This window comes from Octopus sinensis, linkage group LG2, assembly GCF_006345805.1.
Source record: "Octopus sinensis linkage group LG2, ASM634580v1, whole genome shotgun sequence".
NCBI classification, from domain to species: domain Eukaryota; kingdom Metazoa; phylum Mollusca; class Cephalopoda; order Octopoda; family Octopodidae; genus Octopus; species Octopus sinensis.
This window is the reverse complement of record NC_042998.1, coordinates 122,609,838-122,624,988: the sequence shown is the minus strand read 5'-3', so window position 1 is coordinate 122,624,988 and position 15,151 is coordinate 122,609,838.

Below are 15,151 nucleotides of genomic sequence, written 5' to 3'. Positions count from 1 at the left end.
TTTTATCTCAGTAGATGACCACAGTATCTTGTTTTGGCTACACGCGGGTGGGAAGGGGCTGGTGACACAATCTTTTCATTCACGCATTGAATTTAGTGATACTAGTTGCGGATTCTAGCTCGCTCTGATACTGAGTTGAGTTGGTGCCTTCTAGTATCTCAAAATTCAATATATAATCATTTATGATTATAGTATTCTACGCTGAAGAGAAAAGAAGTTTTGGTAAGATAGAATTATTTAATATTTAATTCTTATCCTTCCTTTCCTAAAAACTTGATTTCGAAACGTACGTCCGTAGATAACGTAAAATTGTATGATAGATTGCCGTCAATTCATTCTCTCTTACCTGTTTGTGTCTGCCTTCCAATTGCTGTTTTTACTGAGATCTCCCTTTTTAGTAGAAGAAATAGCTATAACTCTTTGACTGCTATTTCTAAATTCGGTATGTGGTAAGGCAATTCGTTGCTAAACCCTTTATTGCTTAGTATTACTTAAATTCTCCTCGAATGAGGCTTTTACATGCCGAAGACTACTTGTGTAATTGATAATTATTCCAAATTAATTAATTTCACCCTTCATTATTACGGATAACCATATTTTATCTCAGTAGATGACCACAGTATTTGTTTTGGCTACACGCGGGTGGGAAGGGGCTGGTGACACAATCTTTTCATTCACGCATTGAATTTAGTGATACTAGTTGCGGATTCTAGCTCGCTCTGATACTGAGTTGAGTTGGTGCCTTCTAGTATCTCAAAATTCAATATATAATCATTTATGATTATAGTATTCTACGCTGAAGAGAAAAGAAATTTTGGTAAGATAGAATTATTTAATATTTAATTCTTATCCTTTCCTAAAAACTTGATTTCGAAACGTACGTCCGTAGATAACATAAAATTGTATGATAGATTGCCGTCAATTCATTCTCTCTTACCTGTTTGTGTCTGCCTTCCAATTGCTGTTTTTACTGAGATCTCCCTTTTTAGTAGAAGAAATAGCTATAACTCTTTGACTGCTATTTCTAAATTCGGTATGTGGTAAGGCAATTCGTTGCTAAACCCTTTATTGCTTAGTATTACTTAAATTCTCCTCGAATGAGGCTTTTACATGCCGAAGACTACTTGGTGTAATTGATAATTATTCCAAATTAATTAATTTCACCCTTCATTATTACGGATAACCATATTTTATCTCAGTAGATGACCACAGCATCTTGTTTTGGCTACACGCGGGTGGGAAGGGGCTGGTGACACAATCTTTTCATTCACGCATTGAATTTAGTGATACTAGTTGCGGATTCTAGCTCGCTCTGATACTGAGTTGAGTTGGTGCCTTCTAGTATCTCAAAATTCAATATATAATCATTTATGATTATAGTATTCTACGCTGAAGAGAAAAGAAGTTTTGGTAAGATAGAATTATTTAATATTTAATTCTTATCCTTTCCTAAAAACTTGATTTCGAAACGTACGTCCGTAGATAACATAAAATTGTATGATAGATTGCCGTCAATTCATTCTCTCTTACTGTTTGTGTCTGCCTTCCAATTGCTGTTTTTACTGAGATCTCCCTTTTTAGTAGAAGAAATAGCTATAACTCTTTGACTGCTATTTCTAAATTCGGTATGTGGTAAGGCAATTCGTTGCTAAACCCTTTATTGCTTAGTATTACTTAAATTCTCCTCGAATGAGGCTTTTACATGCCGAAGACTACTTGGTGTAATTGATAATTATTCCAAATTAATTAATTTCACCCTTCATTATACGGATAACCATATTTTATCTCAGTAGATGACCACAGCATCTTGTTTTGGCTACACGCGGGTGGGAAGGGGCTGGTGACACAATCTTTTCATTCACGCATTGATTTAGTGATACTAGTTGCGGATTCTAGCTCGCTCTGATACTGAGTTGAGTTGGTGCCTTCTAGTATCTCAAAATTCATATATAATCATTTATGATATAGTATTCTACGCTGAAGAGAAAAGAAGTTTTGGTAAGATAGAATTATTTAATATTTAATTCTTATCCTTTCCTAAAAACTTGATTTCGAAACGTACGTCCGTAGATAACTTAAAATTGTATGATAGATTGCCGTCAATTCATTCTCTCTTACCTGTTTGTGTCTGCCTTCCAATTGCTGTTTTTACTGAGATCTCCCTTTTTAGTAGAAGAAATAGCTATAACTCTTTGACTGCTATTTCTAAATTCGGTATGTGGTAAGGCAATTCGTTGCTAAACCCTTTATTGCTTAGTATTACTTAAATTCTCCTCGAATGAGGCTTTTACATGCCGAAGACTACTTGGTGTAATTGATAATTATTCCAAATTAATTAATTTCACCCTTAATTATTACGGATAACCATATTTTATCTCAGTAGATGACCACAGTATCTTGTTTTGGCTACACGCGGGTGGGAAGGGGCTGGTGACACAATCTTTTCATTCACGCATTGAATTAGTGATACTAGTTGCGGATTCTAGCTCGCTCTGATACTGAGTTGAGTTGGTGCCTTCTAGTATCTCAAAATTCAATATATAATCATTTATGATTATAGTATTCTACGCTGAAGAGAAAAGAAGTTTTGGTAAGATAGAATTATTTAATATTTAATTCTTATCCTTTCCTAAAAACTTGATTTCGAAACGTACGTCCGTAGATAACTTAAAATTGTATGATAGATTGCCGTCAATTCATTCTCTCTTACCTGTTGTGTCTGCTTCCAATTGCTGTTTTTACTGAGATCTCCCTTTTTAGTAGAAGAAATGCTATAACTCTTTGACTGCTATTTCTAAATTCGGTATGTGGTAAGGCAATTCGTTGCTAAACCCTTTATTGCTTAGTATATATATATATTATATATATATATATAATATATATATATATATATATATATATTATATATATATATATATATATATATAATATATATATATATATATATATATATTCACATACTGTTGTATGTCGGGATAGTCATTTTTGTTCTTCACTCGTTTATTATTGTTGTTTTTTTAATTTTAAGTCATGTCCGTTGTCCGGAAATCTTTCGTCACATATCTGTGACCACTTCAGCGACACTTTTCGTTTTCGTGTGTACTCTTGCTCCATTTACTCCAAACTGTCGTTGTTTCTACCTTACTCTATGGTTGTGAAATATGGATTTGTACCGACGAGATATTCGATAACTAGAAAGTTACCATCAACAAAATTTGCCTTCAGTTACGAAAATCGAATGGAATTGCTATGTCAACAACATTGCAGTTCTTCACGAGTACAACGCCAAAAGCACTGCCATCAAATATCGCTTCAGAAAAGAACACTAGGCTGCCACTTCAGATCTTCCACAGAGAACTCATTACCAGTAAGATATCATGCGGGTATCTCATGCGACGCAACAAAGACAAACTGAAACAGAAGATGAAAAGCACCAATATTGACTCTAAATTATGGGAGTATCACGCAGATAACAGAACAGCGTGGTGTCACATCATTACGACTGGTGTCTAACATTTTGGAAAACATTGTCGAAGAAATGAAGATAAACGGTTACGAAGAAACACCTACCAACCCCAACCAAGGCCTCTACCGGCCATCAATTGAGACTTCACGCCCAAATCGGTCTTATCGGGTATCAAAGAGAAAGTACATAAAGGAGAAAGTACAAATAAAGGAATACTCGGAAACGAGTAGGAGGCGACGACGACGATAATCACACGCACACACACGTATGCAGACATATATGTATATATATGTATACACACACATATATATGTATATGTGCATATGTATGCATGTATGCATTTATGCATGTATGCATTTATGCATGTATGCATTTATGCATTAATGCGTATATACGTGTGTATGTGAATACGTAGAAGTGAGGAAATATTCATTCTTACATATACATGTGTGTGTGTGTGTGTGTGTGTGTGTGTTTGAGAATGTACTACAGTTTCTCACGATACTTCCGCGATCTGCGATAGCCGACTTCGAACTCTTGTCTTGCAATGGTGTATGAAGTAATAATTTCCCACGTGCTGTGTATTAACTTAGTTTCACTGTTCGCTTACTTCTGTGATCTTTTTTTAAAAAGGTTGTTTCTTTGCATCATTCAAAGAAAATAACTATGTATTTTGTTTTATTTTGTTTTTGCGCTTTTTTTGCTGTTGTTTTTTTATAGTTTTTACCAGGATTATATTAATAGTAAAAATTATAGAGGATAAGCATTCATTTTCCGGGAGAATGAATAGTATCCTATACCAACGTGTCTGTATTTGATGTCATGATGTATCACAAGGCTAAGTTCTACACTCAGAAAATATTTCTCACACAATAACATCACATCAAAAGCATGCTTCCTTAGACGTTGTCCAATCAGATCAGTGAATGGCTCGGCACACAACGTTCGACGAGGCGTGTGTCTGAAAATAAGCGCATGGCAACATCTATACAGTTTCTCTGAACAGTCATAGCGAATAACAACGCCGCTACACAAACATCACATTTGATGAGCAGTTTTAAAATCCGAAAGCGTTCGTGATTTAATATCATTTCCCCCAATACTGTTCAGTCTGCGGGTATTTAATTAAGCACTTTATTTTACATTAAGTGATCCCTACCCCTAACAATCAACCGATTACTTTCTCTGCATATGTGTGTCTAAATTTCTCTTTCTCCACTTATCTAGCCAACCACTTATATAAAGCTAAACACATCTCTATGTCAGGGTCAGATCTACCACTAGGCGAACTAGGCGACTGCCGAGGGCGGCAACATCTGAGGTCGACAAAATCTTGGGATGTCTTGGGAGGTGCTGGCTTAGGAAAGAGAGCATAAGAACTTTATAATTATAAAGTGATAATTTTGTTATCTATATATATAAAACACAGGATGTGTCTGTGTGTTTGTCATGTCGTTATAACTCGAGATCCACCCAACCGATTTTAATGAAATTTTACACATATATTACATAGAGTACATGGAGTGTCTTGGACCATAAACATTTTCAACTTCTTGCCTAATGCAGGCCCAGGAGCAGATAAACCGTATTTTTAAGCATTTTCGTAGCGTTAAGGCCTGTAACTTGAAGAGTATCCAGTCGTTTTCCTCCAAATTTGCAGCAAACACTAATCTCGAATTACTGTTGACTAAAAAACTTTCCGACGCCGACAATGGGGGAATAATCAGATTTGAATATACTGCATTGGGTTTTATCTTTGTTTTAGGCCATTTTCCGACAATAAAATATTGACACTACTTATGCATTATAAGTAGCGTATAATATTTCATGAAAACTTTTTTTGTCCAGTTTCGCAGACGAAATGAGAAGAACGTTCAAATTTTTGTCGGCGCCCTGTTGATGCTTCATGTTACCATCCTGCGCAACACTGGGCCATGTGCGCGTGTGCGCCTGGGTAAAGGCACAACAAACCCATTCAACCATTCTCCAGAAGTGCTCTGTTGATATTTCATGTTTCCAATCCTGAGCAACGCTGCATGGCCCGGCAGCATGTCTGCTTTCTGTGTCATCCATATTTGAACTATATAATGCTAAATTTTCATACAAAGAAACAAACTGCTGTTGTGACTCACAGCCATTTGAGTTTCACCGCGTGACCACTTCCAGAAGCTACGCTCACCACCTGAAATTAGTCCCTCTGTGTTCCCTCCCCCGTTTAGTCGGACGGGTAAATACAGGGTGTCCTGGAATTAGTGATGATTTGAGTGAAATCGGATGCATTTTTTTTTAAACTCACTATTATTCATGTTTATCATGTTTAATATGTGTTAATATGTATAAATTTTGAATTTTGTTTATAATTTTATTTTCATTCCTGTTGGACCCGCTCTTATTTGTTCACGGCAGCTTTTTTTCAATTTGGCAGCAGCCATTTTCTTTACCCCCATCCTCCAGATTGAGAAACCGTTTCAATGAGCTTGAAGAACACATTCAGTTAGCAGTGCAGGAGCTAGCTCCTGAAATGCTTCAAAATGTGTTTCACAACGCTAAGGTCAGATTCAAAGTATGCAGGGATACAGACATGTTGAAACTTTTCAATAAAAGTTTGACGTAAGATTCATATATCTATTTGTTTTGGTAATAAACATAAAATTCTGTCAGTTTTTTTTTTTAATTTGCTCAATTTCATTGAAACAGTAAATTTTGGAACACCCTGTGTGCTGTAGCGCTCTTAGTTGTTGCGCTGCTCGAGTGAATGTTAAAATCAAAAGTCTTCTCACCGTAAACATACCCATTTTTTTTTGTTGAGCCCATTGTATCAAGGAGTATATTATCCAAAATGTATCTCTTCTTTATAGGCGTGGTTGTTTGATTGAGAAGTTTGATTTCCAACCATGTCACCTTGCTTTCCAAACATGTCCCACTGTGTGGCACGTTCGGCAATTCTCTTCATTACAGTTCCGTGCCGACCAAAGCCTTTTGTATTATATAATTGTCATTACTGTAATAATACATAAAATAACACATACAACCTCACTTATTATCATATAATAAACAAACAGAAATTCGTGTATGAAATTGATCTTTTTTTACTTCAATTATTACATGTTTTTTTTCTTATAAAATACGCACGTATATGAGGTGTAAATCTATATATATAACAACACGTTGAATGTGGCTCACGAGAAAGAATAAAAGTAATTACCCGATCAATGACGGGTATTACTGCTAGTTATAATTTTTTTTAAATCACTTATCAAATCATCAGCCCTTAGTAAGTAAAGTTCACTTACAGAAAATGGTTCAGATAATTGGAAAAATATTACAGCACTCCTCTCTTCTCGTGAAAAATATTAATGGTCATTTAGAAAACTTTCAAAGATGGAAAGAACTTGAAATACGACTGAAAACACAAAAAACAATTGATAAAACAAAATTACGAGAGCTGAAGCACAAAGAATACTGGCACCTAGTATTAATAAGATTAGTTTCTTTAGTAAGAGTTTTGGGTGAATAAAATCTGCCCTTTCGTGAAAGTAATGAAAGGTTATGCAATTCAAATAACGGGAACTTCTTAAAATTTGTGGAGTATCTGGCAGAGTTTGGTCCAATTATGAAAGAGCATCTGCATAAAGTAAGGAATCATGAGACATTTGTGCATTATCTTGCTAAAGGTATTCAAAATGAGTTAATTCAACTCACTGCATCAGTTACTTAAAAGAAAATGATAGAAGTTATCCAGGCTGCAAAATATTTCTCCATTATTTTAGATTGCACATCTGATGTAAGCCATGTAGAACAAATGACAAACTTGGGTAAAAACTATGAAGAAATGGCAGGTTATATCCACACAGGAAAATCGGAAATGACCATTAAGGAACACTTTTTTGGATTTATTCCACTAAAGAAAGCTACAGGTGCTTTCACCACAGACACCATTCTAGAGAAACTTCATGAAGTGTCTTTATCAGTTGAAAATTCGCATGGCCAAGAATAAGATAATGGAAGCAATATGAAAGGTAAAGATAATGGAGTGCAGAGAAGATTACTGAATATTAATCGGAGGGCATATTTGGTTCCATGCAGTACTCATGGTTTGAATTTAGTGGTCAATGATACTGCCAGGTGCTGTTTAGATGCAACAAAGCTTTTTGACCTGGTACAATGTATTTATATCTACTTTTCTTCCTCAACATGTCGATGGGAAGTTCTGAAATCTCATGTGACATCATTAACTGTGAAACCATTAAGTGAAATAAGATGGGAGAGTAGAATTGATGACCTTAAGCCCCTTCGTTATGAGCTTGGCAAAATTTATGATGCTTTAATTGAAATTGCTGATGATGCTAACCCCAAAAGGTTCAAGTGGAACTTCTTCACGTGTAGATGTTCAATCTCTTGTCAACTAGATTTCTAAGTTCGGTTTTGTGACCTCATTAATTCTTACGTATAATATTCTTTTTGAAATTAACATTGCGTGCAAAAAATTGCAGTCAAAAGATTTAACCATAGACTCTGCACTTAAAGAGTTTGAACAAACAAAGAAGTATCTTATTAACTGCAGGAGTGATAAAAAAATTGAACAAGTACTTGTTGATGCTCGTGGGATAGCTGATGAATTTGGTATGTGTGCAGAATTTGAAGCAAAGTCAGTGCGCATTAGAAGAAAGAAATAACAATTCTCATACGAAGGAAAAAATGAACCTATCTAGGATAGTAAACAAAACTACAAATATTTTTTTTTTTTGCCATACTGGATACAACAATTAATTCAGTTTCAGAACGCTTTGATCAACTGAAACAAGTAAACTCCATCTTCGGATTTCTGTATGATGTAAAATCTTTGCAATATAAAATTTCTCATGAAGTAATGAAATTTTGCATAAAACTTGAGTCTGCACTACAGGTTGGAGAGTCAAAGGATATTGATGCTAAATATTTGTCTAATGGACTGAATGTCATATCAAGAAGACATGAAACATCCTATAGTCCTCTGAAAGCGCTTGAGCTATTTTGCGAGTAGGCAACAATGAGAAAGCTTTCCAAATTTGTACATCGCTCTCAGAATCAAGCTAACCCTACCAGTAAGTGTGGCAAGCGGAGAACGTAGCTTTTTCAAAAATAAAAACATATCTAAGAATTTCAACGGCCCAAGAGAGGCTCACCGAACTAGCTATGATTTCCATAGAACATGAAATTTGTTGAAAATTTCCATTCCAAGAGCTTATAAAAGATTTTGCATGACAGAAAGCTTACAAAATTAGCTTTTAAGTACCAAGAGTAAAAAAAACAACCGTATTTAAATATTTTAACATCCCGGTCGATCCACTGCTTACTTAAATTAAATGTCGGTGCCCCAGCATGGCCACAGCTTGTGAGCTGAAACTAGATAAAATAAATAATAAAAAATTAAAAAAACACCTTTGAGTCAAATCAAACCAAAGAAGGAGAATACAAACAAGGGCTTGATGAACTATTATTTATTCACCATATTTGCTCGCATCCAACTGGTAAAATATTGAATTTTCAATACATCATGTTTATTAGTTGTTATATATTTTTCATTAATATTTAAGAAATAAATTTTAACATTTTCCTTTTTAAGTGACTTCAAATTGCTCCTATGCTTATTCATATTTCTAATAACTTTCTTGAGGAAATCCCCAGCTTGTTGGGCTCGCTTCGCTTACCTTTCCACCACACTGTGGAAGTGGGGATGCGTTTAAAATTTGATTCACCTATGGCATCAGTTACCCAAAGGCGGCCCTGCTGTATGTATCTATCTACGGATATATTTATAAACTATATATTTATCCATCTAGCTATCCGTCTAACCATAGATTTTTTTAAAACGTTAAACCTTTCTATCTATCTGTACAAAGGCGTACATCCTGCGAAACTCTTTCAGAACTAAAACAACAAAGCTCTTCTTGCTTGTTTGTTTGTTTCATTCGTTATACTGATACACTGGGTGCTTCTAGTCATTAGTTAATATTAGGTCCTCACATCGTCAACTAATCTGTTACTATCTGTTCTAATATATCTGGTGGGTAGTTTTTATATCCTATCTATGAATAATATCAGTCTCTCACGGAGCATTGAAATTCGAAGGCGCTATCCTCGCCTCGTGGCACTCCGTCAGTTACGATGAAGGGGGTTCCAGCTGATCCGATCAGCGGAACTGCCACCTCGTGAAATTAACGTGCAAGTGGCTGAGCACTTCACATACATGTTTACCCTTAACATAGTTCTCAGGAAGATTCAGCGTGACACAGAATGTGACAAGACTGGCCCTTTGAAATACAGGTACAACAGAAACAGGAAGAAAGAGTAAGAGAAAGTTGTATTGAAAGAGTACAACAAGGTTTACCACCACCCCCTGCCTGAGCCTCGTGGAGCTTTAGGTGTTTTCACCCAATAAACACTCACAACGGCCGGTGTGAGAATCGAAACCAAGATCCTACGACCGCAAGCCCGCTGCCCTAACTACTGGGTCATTGCGCCTCCACGAAGGTGCTATACTCACATATATACGTGTAATGTATGTTTGCGCTTCTGTGTATGTACACGTAAACGCACGCACGCACATCACAGACATATATGTATATATATATATATATATATATATAATATATATATATATATATATATATATATATATATATATATATCAAATGTGAGGATAAAATTCTTTTCGAAAAAAAATATTTTCTCGAAAAAAAATTTATCAATGGCCAGTATATTAATTTCTTTTCACAATACGCACACTATTGTGAAAAAATTATATGGTTAATGGACAATATGTCCAATTTTTCGGCATATTGGCATTAGAATTTTTTTCCTTTGCCCTCATTTATGAATTGTATATATATATATATAATATATATATATATATATATATAATATATATATATATATATAAAGTTAATCCAAACAAGAAAACACAAAAAAAAACAAAAAAACACAGCAACGCGAGGACGTGGAACAAATAAAGTATTATTGGACGCTCAGGAAAGAAGGGAAGAAGGAGGGCTTAACGTTTCGAGCAGAGCTCTTCGTCGGAAACATAGGAGAAGGAAAGATCCCGAGAAGGGAAGACAGAGGAAAAAAATCGGCAGCGGTACTCACGAGGTCACATATTGAAAGCAGTTTAAAAAAATCTCAATGACTGAAACCGGTACTGAAATGTTTTTATATACATGCATTTATATATAAACATATACATATATACATTTGCAATAGACAAACATAGAGAGAGGTGGGGAGAGAGAGAGTTTGTTAACTTGATGGACCCTTGCGAAAGTAATATACAGTCAATAAGTAAATGGAAGAGTATAAAATGTAAAATTTGTGGGAAACAAAGAGAATGGCAGTGCTTCCAATAAACGGGAGATGTGAAGCGTTTGTAGCTAAATTCAGCAAAGAATATTCTTGGGCTGAAAAGTGAAGCGGAAAGTGTTTCATTATGAATATATTACACACAACTGAATTTTTTTTTCAATATTTTTTTTTGACCGAAGACCCAATATCAGGAACTAGTAAAACAAAACACTTGCGGTATAGACGGGATAGTTAAATAGTTATAGCTACTCAAAGCTTGGTACAGTGGCTGGATAGGTACGTGGGGAAAGTGTGGAACGATGTGACGCAAATAACTCGGACAATCCCTGGTAGGAACTGTGTCAGCTAAACCGACTGATGACGAAAGTACTGTAAACTAAAGTCGACAGTTAATAAAAAGAGCAATCCTTACCTCCAAGATGTGGCTTTTATATCTGCATCCATTGATGCATGTTCACTCTTATACGCGCGCTCAAATACATGAAATATAAGTCATTTTTCAAGGTTTATGTATATTAGATATACATGTATATGTGTGTAAATGCGTATGTACACGTAGGTGCATAAATATTTAATCAGATGTATATAGGCACATACATAAATGTGCAGACACGTATATATTCATAAGTACGTAGAAGAAGCGCGCAAACACGCACAAACATTTACACGTTCGCGCGAGCAAGTGAGCGCGCGCACACACACAAACACACACACTCAAACACAAACATAAACATAAATATAGAAAAAGAAATAGACAGACAGACAGATATAGATAGATAGATAGATAGATAGATAGATAGATAGATAGATAGATAGATAGATAGATAGATAGATAGATAGATAGATAGATAGATAGATAGATAGATAGATAGATAGATAGATAGATAAACAGAAAGATAGCTAGCTAGCTAGCCAGATAGATAGATAGATAGATAGATAGATAGATAGAGAGAGAGAGAGAGAGAGAGAGAGAGAGAGAGAGAGATGCGTTTTACACATTTGTTTCGCTTCTCATCTAAATTTAGCACTGCATATTTTTTTTCATGGAACTTCTATCTTATAATATTCTTTTCTTGTATCTCGCCTAAATTCTTCCTATTTTTTCAAAGGAATCCCACATTTACACTATTATTGTTGAAATCTAGAAATCCAACAGATGTTTCAAAGTAACTATTTTTATTTCATTTTATCTTCTCTCTCTCTTCCTCATACACACATACACACACACACAATCTATCTCTATCGATTTATTTTCTAGCATGTGAAATTGATAATGAATCCTTGCAAGATTTCTTGTTTTATAATAAAATTGGAAAGATAAAAACAAAAAAGCCAAAGTAATACATAGCTTGTAGAGAAAGTGAAAACTTTGTATTAAATCGTAACTTTCTCCTACAATTTCAATGATATTTTCTTTCCTTTTTTGTCATACACTCCACACTTTTATATACACCCATACTCTGTTCGCATTTTCTTTGAACTAAGTAGAATCGTTCTTCACTATGTTCTAAATGTATATATTTCTTAGTGTAAAGAAACTTCTGAAAAGTATATTCTACATTAGAAACCTGGTATTCAAAACCTCAAATCAGAAAGGTTGTCAACTTGTTAACTCTTGGAGTTCTTTACGACAAAATCTAATCGCGTGCATAGATTTAGATACATGTCTGAAAATTTTCGAATAGTTTTATCATATCCAAATGTCTTGCAAACAACTTACACATGCAAGTGCTACCAGTAGAGAACTCCGCATACCGGAAGCCAGCAAGTGTATGGGGTCGTCAGGTGAGAATGCGCGCCGTTTCGGGGCCTACTTTTCGACGGCAAGAATAAGCACCGCCCTCCACCCCTCACTGATATGAGGCCCCGCTTGCTAGATCAACTGGTTATTAAATAGCTCACTATTTCTCTAGCCATTGCTCACCGTCTCTTTTTAACCAAATCGATGAGAAGTATTGTTTTGCGAAATAATTTTGTTCCTCACCCTCTGCTAACTCTCTCTCTCTTCTTCTTCTTCTTCTTCGTTGTCGTCTTCTTCTAGCTCTCCTGCTCTCTCACATTCTCTCTCTTTCTCTCTCTTCATTTCAAATAAAATTTAACACGCCTATCTCTTGGATACCCACGAGATGATCTGCAAAAAGCTAGCTTATGTATACAGGAACATATTTTTCTTATTGATAATATGACAACAAATTTAAATACTGCTAATTACTTAACGTATTTCTTAACCATTCAGACTTGTAGCTTTAAGTTTCATGTCAAAAACAAAATCTGCCAAAGCCTTTAATAAATTGTTATAGATTTGTTAAGTAGAAATGTTCTTTTTTTTAAGTGGACTAATCTATAAATGTCAAACCAGAGAATGAAATTGGGAATATAAATTGAAAACAAAAGGAAAAATTGGAAAGTGATAAATCAAAAATAAATTGTAGAAAATCAAGTGAGTGAAAAAAAGCTTTGCTACAATAATTTCTTCCAAAATAAAAAAAAAAGAATATTTTGTATATACCAAATAATATAGTTGGTACCATTATTATGACAGCAAGAAGTGAGGATTATTCAACTTGAGAGATTTGTAACGATGTCTTTTTTTTAGTAAGTTTTGGAAATGAAATGTGTTACGTTCTAACCTTTCCAGGTATTATTACCAGCTTAAGGGAAGGGAACCAGCCTTAACTGGGAATTGAATTGGCTAGAACCTAATTAATTCTTGCTAAATAGAATACACAATCTTCTTGCACAGGCATTGCACGATAACAACATTGATTAAGCTTCGTGCAATGGCCATACTCGATAACGAGGGGGCAGCCACCATATATATATGTGTATGTGTTTCTGCATGTTTTATGTTATATGTATATATCTATCTATGCGTCTCTTTTTGTCTGTGTTTGAAGTCCCCGCCCCATCATTACTTGACAACCGGTGGTGTTGTGCTTGGGTCCCCGAAAAAGGGACCCAAGTACTTTCTTTTACTCCTCCTCCTCCCTCCCGTCGCTGACACGCGACGAGAGGGCCACTACTGCCTTTCTGACTCTGCTTCCACCAAGTGTAGACGGCTTTCTCTGTCTCTCTCGCCGTTCTCAAAGAGTTCAAAATATTTTTTCATTCGTTCAGGCTTAACAGCCCTTAATGTTGTGTTACTGTTATTCTCCTTGTCCTGTCCTTTACTGTTTTTATTTGTATTGTTTTTACTGTCCTGGTTGTGTGACCACTTTTACCCCTCCGCAAAAAAATCTCAAATTTTATTTAATTTGCTTTGCGGGAATGACTGTTTCAAAGAAGTCATGTCTCGCCTTTACCTTCGAAACGCGGAGTAGATGAAACAGAGGCGGCTGAAGAAGGGGAATTTGCCTTGTGTTGTATGTCTTGTACTCTATTTTTTCGTTGTTTAAGAAAAATGTCCATTTCTTTGGTTTTGTTTTTATGTTTTCGTCTCTCATTATGTTCGACGTTTTTTGGGGGTGGGGTGTCCTGTACCCATATATTCATATACATACATATAGATGTAAGTACGTACATATATGTATGTATATATACATATATTTTATTTATTATTTTGTTATTATATATATATATATACACATAAAAAAATGCTATAATTATGTGAAATAATTATAATTAGGGATCATATATATATATTCAATAATGATAAAGGGTAAAATTAATTAATTGCTTCACCACATACCGAATTAGAAATAGCAGTTAAATACTTCGATGTTGCTTGATCGAATGCGTATTTAATTATTAGTACTTTCAAACTTATATGTGAAATACTACACTGGAGATGGAAATAAGTGAGTAAATATGAATTTTACATCTCTTTAATCATGAAACGCGTATGTGGTTAATCAAAGTCGTGTGGATTCGTTATTTTTTCTCTTTACCTACGTAAAATAAGAGTGTTGCTCTCTGGGAAATATCTTATGGTAGAGGAATAATATTTAACTGCTATTTCTAATTCGGTATGTGGTGAAGCAATTAATTAATTTTACCCTTTATCATTATTGAATATATATATATATATATATATATATATTATATATATATATATATAAAAGAAGAGATAAAATCTTTAAAAAATTTCATCATTGGCCAGCATATAAAAATAAACCTATTAAGGTGAAATCATATTTATAATTATAATTAAGGGTATAGAAAAAATCTAGCCTGTATGCTGAAAAGAGACACTAGGCTACATTTTTTTCATACCCTTAATTATGATTGGAAATATGATTTCATCTAAATAGGTCTATTTCCATATGCTGGCCAATGATGACATTTTTTAAAGATTTTATCCTTTATTATTATTATTATTATTATTATTATTATTATTATTATTAT